At 39.2% G+C, this 15602-nt stretch overlaps 6 non-coding genes and 8 pseudogenes across 6 annotated transcripts; 8 read left to right on the top strand and 6 right to left on the bottom strand.

Moving 5' to 3' along the window:
- Positions 1–1047: 1047 nt before the first annotated feature.
- Positions 1048–1166, bottom strand: LOC121310723. Its single transcript, XR_005948936.1, has one exon. It is a non-coding gene; the product is annotated as a 5S ribosomal RNA (ribosomal RNA).
- A 149-nt stretch (positions 1167–1315) lies between these two features.
- LOC121310751 lies at positions 1316–1463 on the top strand (annotated as a pseudogene).
- A 793-nt stretch (positions 1464–2256) lies between these two features.
- Positions 2257–2363, top strand: LOC121310735 (annotated as a pseudogene).
- A 484-nt stretch (positions 2364–2847) lies between these two features.
- LOC121310722 lies at positions 2848–2966 on the bottom strand. Its single transcript, XR_005948935.1, has one exon. It is a non-coding gene; the product is annotated as a 5S ribosomal RNA (ribosomal RNA).
- Positions 2967–3115: 149 nt separating this feature from the next.
- Positions 3116–3263, top strand: LOC121310750 (annotated as a pseudogene).
- Positions 3264–5256: 1993 nt separating this feature from the next.
- On the bottom strand, positions 5257–5375 carry LOC121310721. Its single transcript, XR_005948934.1, has one exon. It is a non-coding gene; the product is annotated as a 5S ribosomal RNA (ribosomal RNA).
- Positions 5376–5524: 149 nt separating this feature from the next.
- On the top strand, positions 5525–5676 carry LOC121310752 (annotated as a pseudogene).
- Positions 5677–7678: 2002 nt separating this feature from the next.
- LOC121310720 lies at positions 7679–7797 on the bottom strand. Its single transcript, XR_005948933.1, has one exon. It is a non-coding gene; the product is annotated as a 5S ribosomal RNA (ribosomal RNA).
- Positions 7798–7946: 149 nt separating this feature from the next.
- Positions 7947–8094, top strand: LOC121310749 (annotated as a pseudogene).
- Positions 8095–10082: 1988 nt separating this feature from the next.
- Positions 10083–10201, bottom strand: LOC121310719. The gene has a single exon (XR_005948932.1). It is a non-coding gene; the product is annotated as a 5S ribosomal RNA (ribosomal RNA).
- Positions 10202–10350: 149 nt separating this feature from the next.
- Positions 10351–10498, top strand: LOC121310748 (annotated as a pseudogene).
- A 2334-nt stretch (positions 10499–12832) lies between these two features.
- On the top strand, positions 12833–12939 carry LOC121310734 (annotated as a pseudogene).
- Positions 12940–13421: 482 nt separating this feature from the next.
- Positions 13422–13540, bottom strand: LOC121310718. Its single transcript, XR_005948931.1, has one exon. It is a non-coding gene; the product is annotated as a 5S ribosomal RNA (ribosomal RNA).
- A 149-nt stretch (positions 13541–13689) lies between these two features.
- LOC121310746 lies at positions 13690–13837 on the top strand (annotated as a pseudogene).
- Positions 13838–15602: the final 1765 nt, after the last annotated feature.

The raw sequence follows: 15602 nt of genomic DNA, 5'->3' as shown, positions 1-15602 counted from the left end.
GTAGAGAGAGCAGTAGTCTCTGTGATTTTTGTGGAGCACGAAAATACAAACCAAAAAAAAAAAAAAAAAAAAGTCCGCTTGGGACGGGGAGTCCTTGTGGCTGAGGTTACTCGGTATGAAATACAGTTGTTTGGAAAAGACTCAGCCAACATCAGTTATGCCAGTATCCCTACGAAATTATATGTATTTGCCTTCCCTTTTCAGCATGACATCCAGAAATTTGCCTGGCACTCTGGAAAGGGTGGACTGGGCTATCCTTCCAGAGATTCCGACTGTGGGCTGAAAGGAACCAGAGGCTAAGTAGTGCAGAGAACACAGCACTTTCACATGTGCAGGGTTACCAGTCCCTAGATTGACACGGGGGTCTAGCTCATCCCTCAGTTCAACTATGAGGTCAAGGATGACCTGCAGAGTGAGATGATAACACTTTAGCACCGCATCCTCTGGCAGCCCAAATAGAGTTTCTGCCTTTCAGCAAGAGTCAAGTGTTGCGCGTCATGAAGTTTTCCGCATCAGCCAACCTGAAGCCAATGGCAGATCTCTACAGGTGTGTGCTTTTATACAGCTCTTAATTACTCTCTACAATGGCTTGCACTTAATAAGAAGAGGTGCAGTGTTTTTGGAGGGGCAGCAATTTCCTAAGTGCAAGGCAAAATCCTTCCAAAACATCATATTTGCACCCACTAGCCAGATCCCACACAATTCCACGCATGTATTTTGCTGTGTTTATATTGAGAAGGCTAGAAGTAATGTCAGCAGTAACAGTATCAAGGTAAAAAGTAAATAAATGAATAAATCATTAAAACAAGCATTGTGCCCTTTTCTATACGTTTTTTTTTTTATATTTGTACTTTTTCTTTAACTTCTTGTGTCACATTTCGTAATAAATTGAGGAAAGAACAATGGTGTGTGCGAGATTGTTAAATTATAATAAATTGTATGATTACTCCATTTGTTCGTGTGTGTGTGACGGGACGAAAAAAAAGTAAACTGTTCACCCTAATTTTCCAGGTTAATAACTGAAATAACGCCCCCTGCAGAAAGAAAAGCTTACAGCACCTGGTATTCCCAGGCGGTCTCCCATCCAAGTACTAACCAGGCCCGACCTTGCTTAGCTTCCGAGATCAGACGAGATCGGGCGTTCTCAAGGTGGTATGGCCGTAAGCGAAGGACTCACTTGGTTTCGTCTCTTTCATAGTAATAAGTTAGTCTCATTCGTGCGCTAACGGTTTGGGGGAACGGTGTATTAGATCTCTATTTTGTGACAAACGGTAACATTTAAGCAGATCTGTATTTTTGTGCAGAATTTAATAAAACACTTAAATGAAAAACAAACAAACAAACAAATGGTTCACCCAGGGCGACGCTCGGCCATTGCACGTCTGTGTTGACCCCCGCGAATTCCCCAAATGCGGGGATCTCGATGTATTTCTAGTGGGGGACTGTGTTCCCGCTCTCCCCTGATATTCTGGTCAAAGACAGAAACAGAGAAGCAGGCAAACTAGCAGTCATTCTAGCACTTTCCATCAAGTGGCGCTGTCTAACTGGGAATGAGATTATGGCAAAGCAACTACATTTTTATTGTTTTAATTTTGACTCTATAATGTTCTGGAAGGTATGTAGGATATTTTATGCCACAAAGAAAAATACATACAATACACTCATACATAAATACATATTTAAATAAATTAATATATAAACAAATGAATAAATCATTCCACGATTATATATTTTCTCCATTTGAATGCTTTTCAATATCATTTTAAAGGATTAATGCCGCATTTTTAGCGCCCAGTAAAATCAGACTTTGTGGCTGAAAAACACGATTTACGGCAGCATTACGGGGGTTTTACACCCGCAAATCACTTTGCGCAAATCCTTACTTCACCCCATAATACCAGAGCTAAAAGACACAGATTGCAATATAATCTAATTGCGGAAGGAAGCACTATGGTATATATGCTAGTGTCATAGTAGCTGCAGGAACGACATTGTCCTGTATAATTTGTAACAAACTCTCCTCAAATGGTAAAGGTGTATGCAGTAACTACTCAGGTGCATTGTGTGGATGCAATTTATAAATACTTTTACTAAAAATTAAAGAAAACTGTTACGTTAGGCAGACTGGGAAGTGCTACAAATAAGTAAAACGTTGAATTTGCAAAACAGTGTTTTTCTTTTCATTGAAGATTTAGGCACCATTTGTGGGGAAAAGTCTCTTGTGGGGGGGTCGATGACTCGGCACGTGTACAACACATACTTACCTCGCAGGAGACATACCATGACCATGAAGGAGGTTCACCCTGGGAATTTCAACTGCATAATTTCTTGTAGGGGGTGGATTGCGTTCGCGTTCTCCCCTGATGTGGTCAAAACCAGAAACGCGGCTAATTTAAAAGCAGGCAAAATCGCAACGCTTCCAGTAGGTGGCGTTGTCAAACTCGGAAGGAGATTGTTTTGCACAGTTTAATGTACTGGAAAGTTGCTGTGTTTCCTGCGCATGTATTTTGCTGTGTTTATATTGAGAAGGCTAGAAGTAATGTCAGCAGTGCCAGTATCAAGGAAAAAGTAAATAAATAAATAAATCATTAAAAAAGCATTGTGCCCTTTTCTATACGCTTTTTTTTATTCTATTTTTACTTTTTCTTTAACTTCATGGGTGACATTTTGTCACCAATTCAGGAAAGAATAATGCTGTGTACGAGATTACTAAACTATAATATATTGTATGACTGCTCCATTTGTTCGTGTGTGTGTGATGGGACGGGAAAAAAAGTAAAATTAAAACGATGTTCACCCTTAGTTTCCAGGTTAATAAGAAAATATAGCGACCCCAGCAGAAAGAAAAGCTTACAGCACCTGGTATTCCCAGGCGGTCTCCCATCCAAGTACTAACCAGGCCCGACCTTGCTTAGCTTCCGAGATCAGACGAGATCGGGCGTTCTCAAGGTGGTATGGCCGTAAGCGAAGGACTCACTTGGTTTCGTCTCTTTCATAGTAATAAGTTAGTCTCATTCGTGCGCTAACGGTTTGGGGGAACGGTGTATTAGATCTCTATTTTGTGACAAACGGTAACATTTAAGCAGATCTGTATTTTTGTGCAGAATTTAATAAAACACTTAAATGAAAAACAAACAAACAAACAAATGGTTCACCCAGGGCGACGCTCGGCCATTGCACGTCTGTGTTGACCCCCGCGAATTCCCCAAATGCGGGGATCTCGATGTATTTCTAGTGGGGGACTGTGTTCCCGCTCTCCCCTGATATTCTGGTCAAAGACAGAAACAGAGAAGCAGGCAAACTAGCAGTCATTCTAGCACTTTCCATCAAGTGGCGCTGTCTAACTGGGAATGAGATTATGGCAAAGCAACTACATGTTTATTGTTTTAATTTTGACTCTATAATGTTCTGGAAGGTATGTAGGATATTTTATGCCACAAAGAAAAATACATACAATACACTCATACATAAATACATATTTAAATAAATTAATATATAAACAAATGAATAACTAAATACATGCATCCATATTATTATTATTATTATTATTATTATTATTATTTATATTATTATTATTATTATTATTATTATTATTATTTAAACGATAATGAAAAACATAATTTATGAGTAAAGGAAACTGATCATTGTAAATTCAATAAGGTGAGTAATAAACTGACTCCTTTGTGATTTAGCAGTTGGTTCAGTAAAATATGTGATTACAACCAAGATTAACATAGCTTTTTTGTTAATCTCAAGATTATTCACGATTCACTTTAATTACTTGACAGCCCTCACACACACACGCACACGCACACCCACACCCACAAACTCACACACACACACACACACACACACACACAGGTGTTATATACGTGGAAGTGTCCAATGTATGGTCATTCTTTCTCTTATCTCTCGATACTAGAAACTACTATCAATTATAGTAGCTGCATGTAGAGTTTAGTATGAGGGTGAGTACAAACCCATGCTGTAGGTGATACGGGGTGATCCAAGTATAGGCACAGTGCAAATAACTGAGAGCAAAATTCAAATTGCATTGCAGCCAGGCAATTATTTTGCACTGTGCCCTATGTAAGCTTAAGAACAATGCAAATTACTAAACACACAAATAATGTTCCGCAATTAGAATAACGAGGGTACCAATGAGCGTGTTGGTTTATTTAGCAGCTGCACTTGCAGAATAAGTAGAGAGAGCAGTAGTCTCTGTGATTTTTGTGGAGCACGAAAATACAAACCAAACCAAAAAAAAAAAAAAAAAAAAAGTCCGCTTGGGACGGGGAGTCCTTGTGGCTGAGGTTACTCGGTATGAAATAGAGTTGTTTGGAAAAGCCTCAGCCAACATCAGTTATGCCAGTATCCCTACGAAATTATATGTATTTGGCCTTCCCTTTTCAGCATGACATCCAGAAATTTGCCTGGCACTCTGGAAAGGGTGGACTGGGCTATCCTTCCAGAGATTCCGACTGTGGGCTGAAAGGAACCAGAGGCTAAGTAGTGCAGAGAACACAGCACTTTCACATGTGCAGGGATAGCAGTCCCTAGATTGACACTGGGGTCTAGCTCATCCCTCAGTTCAGCTATTAGGTCTAGGATGACCTGCAGAGTGAGATGATAACACTTTAGCACCGCATCCTCTGGCAGCCCAAATAGAGTTTCTGCCTTTCAGCAAGAGCCAAGTGTTGCGCATCACGAAGTGTACCGCATCAGCCAACCTGAAGCCAATGGCAGATCTCTACAGGTGTGTGCTTTTATACAGCTCTTAATTACTCTCTACAATGGCTTGCACTTAATAAGAAGAGGTGCAGTGTTTTTGGAGGGGCAGCAATTTCCTAAGTGCAAGGCAAAATCCTTCCAAAACATCATATTTGCACCCACTAGCCAGATCCCACACAATTCCACGCATGTATTTTGCTGTGTTTATATTGAGAAGGCTAGAAGTAATGTCAGCAGTAACAGTATCAAGGTAAAAAGTAAATAAATGAATAAATCATTAAAACAAGCATTGTGCCCTTTTCTATACGTTTTTTTTTTTATATTTGTACTTTTTCTTTAACTTCTTGTGTCACATTTCGTAATAAATTGAGGAAAGAACAATGGTGTGTGCGAGATTGTTAAATTATAATAAATTGTATGATTACTCCATTTGTTCGTGTGTGTGTGACGGGACGAAAAAAAAGTAAACTGTTCACCCTAATTTTCCAGGTTAATAACTGAAATAACGCCCCCTGCAGAAAGAAAAGCTTACAGCACCTGGTATTCCCAGGCGGTCTCCCATCCAAGTACTAACCAGGCCCGACCTTGCTTAGCTTCCGAGATCAGACGAGATCGGGCGTTCTCAAGGTGGTATGGCCGTAAGCGAAGGACTCGCTTGGTTTCGTCTCTTTCATAGTAATAAGTTAGTCTCATTCGTGCGCTAACGGTTTGGGGGAACGGTGTATTAGATCTCTATTTTGTGACAAACGGTAACATTTAAGCAGATCTGTATTTTTGTGCAGAATTTAATAAAACACTTAAATGAAAAACAAACAAACAAACAAACAAATGGTTCACCCAGGGCGACGCTCGGCCATTGCACGTCTGTGTTGACCCCCGCGAATTCCCCAAATGCGGGGATCTCGATGTATTTCTAGTGGGGGACTGTGTTCCCGCTCTCCCCTGATATTCTGGTCAAAGACAGAAACAGAGAAGCAGGCAAACTAGCAGTCATTCTAGCACTTTCCATCAAGTGGCGCTGTCTAACTGGGAATGAGATTATGGCAAAGCAACTACATGTTTATTGTTTTAATTTTGACTCTATAATGTTCTGGAAGGTATGTAGGATATTTTATGCCACAAAGAAAAATACATACAATACACTCATACATAAATACATATTTAAATAAATTAATATATAAACAAATGAATAACTAAATACATGCATCCATATTTATTATTATTATTATTATTATTATTTATTATTATTATTATTATTATTATTATTATTATTATTATTATTATTTAAACGATAATGAAAAACATAATTTATGAGTAAAGGAAACTGATCATTGTAAATTCAATAAGGTGAGTAATAAACTGACTCCTTTGTGATTTAGCAGTTGGTTCAGTAAAATATGTGATTACAACCAAGATTAACATAGCTTTTTTGTTAATCTCAAGATTATTCACGATTCACTTTAATTACTTGACAGCCCTCACACACACACGCACACGCACACACACACACACACACACACAAACACACACACACACACACACACAACACACACAGGTGTTATATACGTGGAAGTGTCCAATGTATGGTCATTCTTTCTCTTATCTCTCGATACTAGAAACTACTATCAATTATAGTAGCTGCATGTAGAGTTTAGTATGAGGGTGAGTACAAACCCATGCTGTAGGTGATACGGGGTGATCCAAGTATAGGCACAGTGCAAATAACTGAGGGCAAAATTCAAATTGCATTGCAGCCAGGCAATTATTTTGCACTGTGCCCTATGTAAGCTTAAGAACAATGCAAATTACTAAACACACAAATAATGTTCCGCAATTAGAATAACGAGGGTACCAATGAGCGTGTTGGTTTATTTAGCAGCTGCACTTGCAGAATAAGTAGAGAGAGCAGTAGTCTCTGTGATTTTTGTGGAGCACGAAAATACAAACCAAAAAAAAAAAAAAAAAAAAAAAAGTCCGCTTGGGACGGGGAGTCCTTGTGGCTGAGGTTACTCGGTATGAAATAGAGTTGTTTGGAAAAGCCTCAGCCAACATCAGTTATGCCAGTATCCCTACGAAATTATATGTATTTGCCTTCCCTTTTCAGCATGACATCCAGAAATTTGCCTGGCACTCTGGAAAAGGTGGATTGGGCTATCCCTCCAGACATTCCAACTGTGGTCTGAAAGGAACCAGAGGCTAAGTAGTGCAGAGAACACAGCACTTTCACATGTGCAGGGATAGCAGTCCCTAGATTGACACGGGGGTCTAGCTCATCCCTCAGTTCAGCTATTAGGTCTAGGATGACCTGCAGAGTGAGATGATAACACTTTAGCACCGCATCCTCTGGCAGCCCAAATAGAGTTTCTGCCTTTCAGCAAGAGCCAAGTGTTGCGCATCACGAAGTGTACCGCATCAGCCAACCTGAAGCCAATGGCAGATCTCTACAGGTGTGTGCTTTTATACAGCTCTTAATTACTCTCTACAATGGCTTGCACTTAATAAGAAGAGGTGCAGTGTTTTTGGAGGGGCAGCAATTTCCTAAGTGCAAGGCAAAATCCTTCCAAAACATCATATTTGCACCCACTAGCCAGATCCCACACAATTCCACGCATGTATTTTGCTGTGTTTATATTGAGAAGGCTAGAAGTAATGTCAGCAGTAACAGTATCAAGGTAAAAAGTAAATAAATGAATAAATCATTAAAACAAGCATTGTGCCCTTTTCTATACGTTTTTTTTTTTATATTTGTACTTTTTCTTTAACTTCTTGTGTCACATTTCGTAATAAATTGAGGAAAGAACAATGGTGTGTGCGAGATTGTTAAATTATAATAAATTGTATGATTACTCCATTTGTTCGTGTGTGTGTGACGGGACGAAAAAAAAGTAAACTGTTCACCCTAATTTTCCAGGTTAATAACTGAAATAACGCCCCCTGCAGAAAGAAAAGCTTACAGCACCTGGTATTCCCAGGCGGTCTCCCATCCAAGTACTAACCAGGCCCGACCTTGCTTAGCTTCCGAGATCAGACGAGATCGGGCGTTCTCAAGGTGGTATGGCCGTAAGCGAAGGACTCGCTTGGTTTCGTCTCTTTCATAGTAATAAGTTAGTCTCATTCGTGCGCTAACGGTTTGGGGGAACGGTGTATTAGATCTCTATTTTGTGACAAACGGTAACATTTAAGCAGATCTGTATTTTTGTGCAGAATTTAATAAAACACTTAAATGAAAAACAAACAAACAAACAAATGGTTCACCCAGGGCGACGCTCGGCCATTGCACGTCTGTGTTGACCCCCGCGAATTCCCCAAATGCGGGGATCTCGATGTATTTCTAGTGGGGGACTGTGTTCCCGCTCTCCCCTGATATTCTGGTCAAAGACAGAAACAGAGAAGCAGGCAAACTAGCAGTCATTCTAGCACTTTCCATCAAGTGGCGCTGTCTAACTGGGAATGAGATTATGGCAAAGCAACTACATGTTTATTGTTTTAATTTTGACTCTATAATGTTCTGGAAGGTATGTAGGATATTTTATGCCACAAAGAAAAATACTACAATACACTCATACATAAATACATATTTAAATAAATTAATATATAAACAAATGAATAACTAAATACATGCATCCATATTTATTATTATTATTATTATTATTATTATTATTATTATTATTATTATTATTATTATTATTATTATTATAAACGATAATGAAAAACATAATTTATGAGTAAAGGAAACTGATCATTGTAAATTCAGTAAGGTGAGTAATAAACTGACTCCTTTGTGATTTAGCAGTTGGTTCAGTAAAATATGTGATTACAACCAAGATTAACATAGCTTTTTTGTTAATCTCAAGATTATTCACGATTCACTTTAATTACTTGACAGCCCTCACACACACACGCACACGCACACGCACACCACACACACACACACACACACACACACACACACACACACACACACAGGTGTTATATACGTGGAAGTGTCCAATGTATGGTCATTCTTTCTCTTATCTCTCGATACTAGAAACTACTATCAATTATAGTAGCTGCATGTAGAGTTTAGTATGAGGGTGAGTACAAACCCATGCTGTAGGTGATACGGGGTGATCCAAGTATAGGCACAGTGCAAATAACTGAGAGCAAAATTCAAATTGCATTGCAGCCAGGCAATTATTTTGCACTGTGCCCTATGTAAGCTTAAGAACAATGCAAATTACTAAACACACAAATAATGTTCCGCAATTAGAATAACGAGGGTACCAATGAGCGTGTTGGTTTATTTAGCAGCTGCACTTGCAGAATAAGTAGAGAGAGCAGTAGTCTCTGTGATTTTTGTGGAGCACGAAAATACAAACCAAAAAAAAAAAAAAAAAGTCCGCTTGGGACGGGGAGTCCTTGTGGCTGAGGTTACTCGGTATGAAATAGAGTTGTTTGGAAAAGCCTCAGCCAACATCAGTTATGCTAGTATCCTTAGGAAATTATATGTATTGGCCTGCCCTTTTCAGCATGACATCCAGAAATTTGCCTGGCACTCTGGAAAAGGTGGATTGGGCTATCCTTCCAGACATTCCAACTGTGGTCTGAAAGGAACCAGAGGCTAAGTAGTGCAGAGAACACAGCACTTTCACATGTGCAGGGATAGCAGTCCCTAGATTGACACGGGGGTCTAGCTCATCCCTCAGTTCAACTATGAGGTCAAGGATGACCTGCAGAGTGAGATGATAACACTTTAGCACCGCATCCTCTGGCAGCCCAAATAGAGTTTCTGCCTTTCAGCAAGAGCCAAGTGTTGCGCATCACGAAGTGTACCGCATCAGCCAACCTGAAGCCAATGGCAGATCTCTACAGGTGTGTGCTTTTATACAGCTCTTAATTACTCTCTACAATGGCTTGCACTTAATAAGAAGAGGTGCAGTGTTTTTGGAGGGGCAGCAATTTCCTAAGTGCAAGGCAAAATCCTTCCAAAACATCATATTTGCACCCACTAGCCAGATCCCACACAATTCCACGCATGTATTTTGCTGTGTTTATATTGAGAAGGCTAGAAGTAATGTCAGCAGTAACAGTATCAAGGTAAAAAGTAAATAAATGAATAAATCATTAAAACAAGCATTGTGCCCTTTTCTATACGTTTTTTTTTTTATATTTGTACTTTTTCTTTAACTTCTTGTGTCACATTTCGTAATAAATTGAGGAAAGAACAATGGTGTGTGCGAGATTGTTAAATTATAATAAATTGTATGATTACTCCATTTGTTCGTGTGTGTGTGACGGGACGAAAAAAAAGTAAACTGTTCACCCTAATTTTCCAGGTTAATAACTGAAATAACGCCCCCTGCAGAAAGAAAAGCTTACAGCACCTGGTATTCCCAGGCGGTCTCCCATCCAAGTACTAACCAGGCCCGACCTTGCTTAGCTTCCGAGATCAGACGAGATCGGGCGTTCTCAAGGTGGTATGGCCGTAAGCGAAGGACTCGCTTGGTTTCGTCTCTTTCATAGTAATAAGTTAGTCTCATTCGTGCGCTAACGGTTTGGGGGAACGGTGTATTAGATCTCTATTTTGTGACAAACGGTAACATTTAAGCAGATCTGTATTTTTGTGCAGAATTTAATAAAACACTTAAATGAAAAACAAACAAACAAACAAATGGTTCACCCAGGGCGACGCTCGGCCATTGCACGTCTGTGTTGACCCCCGCGAATTCCCCAAATGCGGGGATCTCGATGTATTTCTAGTGGGGGACTGTGTTCCCGCTCTCCCCTGATATTCTGGTCAAAGACAGAAACAGAGAAGCAGGCAAACTAGCAGTCATTCTAGCACTTTCCATCAAGTGGCGCTGTCTAACTGGGAATGAGATTATGGCAAAGCAACTACATGTTTATTGTTTTAATTTTGACTCTATAATGTTCTGGAAGGTATGTAGGATATTTTATGCCACAAAGAAAAATACATACAATACATTCATACATAAATACATATTTAAATAAATTAATATATAAACAAATGAATAACTAAATACATGCATCCATATTTATTATTATTATTATTATTATTTATTATTATTATTATTATTATTATTATTATTATTATTATTATTTAAACGATAATGAAAAACATAATTTATGAGTAAAGGAAACTGATCATTGTAAATTCAATAAGGTGAGTAATAAACTGACTCCTTTGTGATTTAGCAGTTGGTTCAGTAAAATATGTGATTACAACCAAGATTAACATAGCTTTTTTGTTAATCTCAAGATTATTCACGATTCACTTTAATTACTTGACAGCCCTCACACACACACACGCACACACACACTCACACACACACACACACACACACACACACACACACACACACACACAGGTGTTATATACGTGGAAGTGTCCAATGTATGGTCATTCTTTCTCTTATCTCTCGATACTAGAAACTACTATCAATTATAGTAGCTGCATGTGGAGTTTAGTATGAGGGTGAGTACAAACCCATGCTGTAGGTGATACGGGGTGATCCAAGTATAGGCACAGTGCAAATAACTGAGAGCAAAATTCAAATTGCATTGCAGCCAGGCAATTATTTTGCACTGTGCCCTATGTAAGCTTAAGAACAATGCAAATTACTAAACACACAAATAATGTTCCGCAATTAGAATAACGAGGGTACCAATGAGCGTGTTGGTTTATTTAGCAGCTGCACTTGCAGAATAAGTAGAGAGAGCAGTAGTCTCTGTGATTTTTGTGGAGCACGAAAATACAAACCAAAAAAAAAAAAAAAAAAAAAAAAAAGTCCGCTTGGGACGGGGAGTCCTTGTGGCTGAGGTTACTCGGTATGAAATAGAGTTGTTTGGAAAAGCCTCAGCCAACATCAGTTATGCCAGTATCCCTACGAAATTATATGTATTTGCCTTCCCTTTTCAGCATGACATCCAGAAATTTGCCTGGCACTCTGGAAAGGGTGGACTGGGCTATCCTTCCAGAGATTCCGACTGTGGGCTGAAAGGAACCAGAGGCTAAGTAGTGCAGAGAACACAGCACTTTCACATGTGCAGGGATAGCGGTCCCTAGATTGACACGGGGGTCTAGCTCATCCCTCAGTTCAGCTATTAGGTCTAGGATGACCTGCAGAGTGAGATGATAACACTTTAGCACCGCATCCTCTGGCAGCCCAAATAGAGTTTCTGCCTTTCAGCAAGAGCCAAGTGTTGCGCATCACGAAGTGTACCGCATCAGCCAACCTGAAGCCAATGGCAGATCTCTACAGGTGTGTGCTTTTATACAGCTCTTAATTACTCTCTACAATGGCTTGCACTTAATAAGAAGAGGTGCAGTGTTTTTGGAGGGGCAGCAATTTCCTAAGTGCAAGGCAAAATCCTTCCAAAACATCATATTTGCACCCACTAGCCAGATCCCACACAATTCCACGCATGTATTTTGCTGTGTTTATATTGAGAAGGCTAGAAGTAATGTCAGCAGTAACAGTATCAAGGTAAAAAGTAAATAAATGAATAAATCATTAAAACAAGCATTGTGCCCTTTTCTATACGTTTTTTTTTTTATATTTGTACTTTTTCTTTAACTTCTTGTGTCACATTTCGTAATAAATTGAGGAAAGAACATTTGTACTTTTTCTTTAACTTCTTGTGTCACATTTCGTAATAAATTGAGGAAAGAACAATGGTGTGTGCGAGATTGTTAAATTATAATAAATTGTATGATTACTCCATTTGTTCGTGTGTGTGTGACGGGACGAAAAAAAAGTAAACTGTTCACCCTAATTTTCCAGGTTAATAACTGAAATAAATACACTCATACATATAGTAGCTGCAGGAACGACATTGTCCTGTATAATTTGTAACAAACTCTCCTCAAATGGTAAAGGTGTATGCAGTAACTACTCAGGTGCATTGTGTGGATGCAATTTATAAATACTTTTACTAAAAATTAAAGAAAACTGTTACGTTAGGCAGACTGGGAAGTGCTACAAATAAGTAAAACGTTGAATTTGCAAAACAGTGTTTTTCTTTTCATTGAAGATTTAGGCACCATTTGTGGGGAAAAGTCTCTTGTGGGGGGGTCGATGACTCGGCACGTGTACAACACATACTTACCTCGCAGGAGACATACCATGACCATGAAGGAGGTTCACCCTGGGAATTTCAACTGCATAATTTCTTGTAGGGGGTGGATTGCGTTCGCGTTCTCCCCTGATGTGGTCAAAACCAGAAACGCGGCTAATTTAAAAGCAGGCAAAATCGCAACGCTTCCAGTAGGTGGCGTTGTCAAACTCGGAAGGAGATTGTTTTGCACAGTTTAATGTACTGGAAAGTTGCTGTGTTTCCTGCGCATGTATTTTGCTGTGTTTATATTGAGAAGGCTAGAAGTAATGTCAGCAGTGCCAGTATCAAGGAAATAAATAAATAAATAAATAAATAATAAAGCATTGTCTCCTTCTCAATACGCTTTTTTCCTATTCTATTTTTACGTTTTCTTTAACTTCATGGGTGACATTTTGTCACCAATTCAGGAAAGAATAATGCTGTGTACGAGATTACTAAACTATAATATATTGTATGACTGCTCCATTTGTTCGTGTGTGTGTGATGGGACGGGAAAAAAAGTAAAATTAAAACGATGTTCACCCTTAGTTTCCAGGTTAATAAGAAAATATAGCGACCCCAGCAGAAAGAAAAGCTTACAGCACCTGGTATTCCCAGGCGGTCTCCCATCCAAGTACTAACCAGGCCCGACCTTGCTTAGCTTCCGAGATCAGACGAGATCGGGCGTTCTCAAGGTGGTATGGCCGTAAGCGAAGGACTCACTTGGTTTCGTCTCTTTCATAGTAATAAGTTAGTCTCATTCGTGCGCTAACGGTTTGGGGGAACGGTGTATTAGATCTCTATTTTGTGACAAACGGTAACATTTAAGCAGATCTGTATTTTTGTGCAGAATTTAATAAAACACTTAAATGAAAAACAAACAAACAAACAAATGGTTCACCCAGGGCGACGCTCGGCCATTGCACGTCTGTGTTGACCCCCGCGAATTCCCCAAATGCGGGGATCTCGATGTATTTCTAGTGGGGGACTGTGTTCCCGCTCTCCCCTGATATTCTGGTCAAAGACAGAAACAGAGAAGCAGGCAAACTAGCAGTCATTCTAGCACTTTCCATCAAGTGGCGCTGTCTAACTGGGAATGAGATTATGGCAAAGCAACTACATGTTTATTGTTTTAATTTTGACTCTATAATGTTCTGGAAGGTATGTAGGATATTTTATGCCACAAAGAAAAATACATACAATACATTCATACATAAATACATATTTAAATAAATTAATATATAAACAAATGAATAACTAAATACATGCATCCATATTTATTATTATTATTATTATTATTATTATTATTATTATTATTATTATTATTATTATAAACGATAATGAAAAACATAATTTATGAGTAAAGGAAACTGATCATTGTAAATTCAATAAGGTGAGTAATAAACTGACTCCTTTGTGATTTAGCAGTTGGTTCAGTAAAATATGTGATTACAACCAAGATTAACATAGCTTTTTTGTTAATCTCAAGATTATTCACGATTCACTTTAATTACTTGACAGCCCTCACACACACACGCACACGCACACGCACACCCACAAACTCACACACACACACACACACACACACACACACACACACACAGGTGTTATATACGTGGAAGTGTCCAATGTATGGTCATTCTTTCTCTTATCTCTCGATACTAGAAACTACTATCAATTATAGTAGCTGCATGTGGAGTTTAGTATGAGGGTGAGTACAAACCCATGCTGTAGGTGATACGGGGTGATCCAAGTATAGGCACAGTGCAAATAACTGAGGGCAAAATTCAAATTGCATTGCAGCCAGGCAATTATTTTGCACTGTGCCCTATGTAAGCTTAAGAACAATGCAAATTACTAAACACACAAATAATGTTCCGCAATTAGAATAACGAGGGTACCAATGAGCGTGTTGGTTTATTTAGCAGCTGCACTTGCAGAATAAGTAGAGAGAGCAGTAGTCTCTGTGATTTTTGTGGAGCACGAAAATACAAAACAAAAAAAAAAAAAAAAAAGTCCGCTTGGGACGGGGAGTCCTTGTGGCTGAGGTTACTCGGTATGAAATAGAGTTGTTTGGAAAAGCCTCAGCCAACATCAGTTATGCCAGTATCCTTACGAAATTATATGTATTTGCCTTCCCTTTTCAGCATGACATCCAGAAATTTGCCTGGCACTCTGGAAAGGGTGGACTGGGCTATCCTTCCAGAGATTCCGACTGTGGGCTGAAAGGAACCAGAGGCTAAGTAGTGCAGAGAACACAGCACTTTCACATGTGCAGGGTTACCAGTCCCTAGATTGACACGGGGGTCTAGCTCATCCCTCAGTTCAACTATGAGGTCAAGGATGACCTGCAGAGTGAGATGATAACACTTTAGCACCGCATCCTCTGGCAGCCCAAATAGAGTTTCTGCCTTTCAGCAAGAGCCAAGTGTTGCGCATCACGAAGTGTACCGCATCAGCCAACCTGAAGCCAATGGCAGATCTCTACAGGTGTGTGCTTTTATACAGCTCTTAATTACTCTCTACAATGGCTTGCACTTAATAAGAAGAGGTGCAGTGTTTTTGGAGGGGCAGCAATTTCCTAAGTGCAAGGCAAAATCCTTCCAAAACATCATATTTGCACCCACTAGCCAGATCCCACACAATTCCACGCATGTATTTTGCTGTGTTTATATTGAGAAGGCTAGAAGTAATGTCAGCAGTAACAGTATCAAGGTAAAAAGTAAATAAATGAATAAATCATTAAAACAAGCATTGTGCCCTTTTCTATACGT

This window comes from Polyodon spathula, unplaced genomic scaffold (genome assembly GCF_017654505.1).
Source record: "Polyodon spathula isolate WHYD16114869_AA unplaced genomic scaffold, ASM1765450v1 scaffolds_2373, whole genome shotgun sequence".
Taxonomy (NCBI): Eukaryota; Metazoa; Chordata; class Actinopteri; order Acipenseriformes; family Polyodontidae; genus Polyodon; species Polyodon spathula.
The sequence above is the reverse complement of the archived record's forward strand: the minus strand, read 5'-3'. Positions and strand labels throughout refer to the sequence as shown.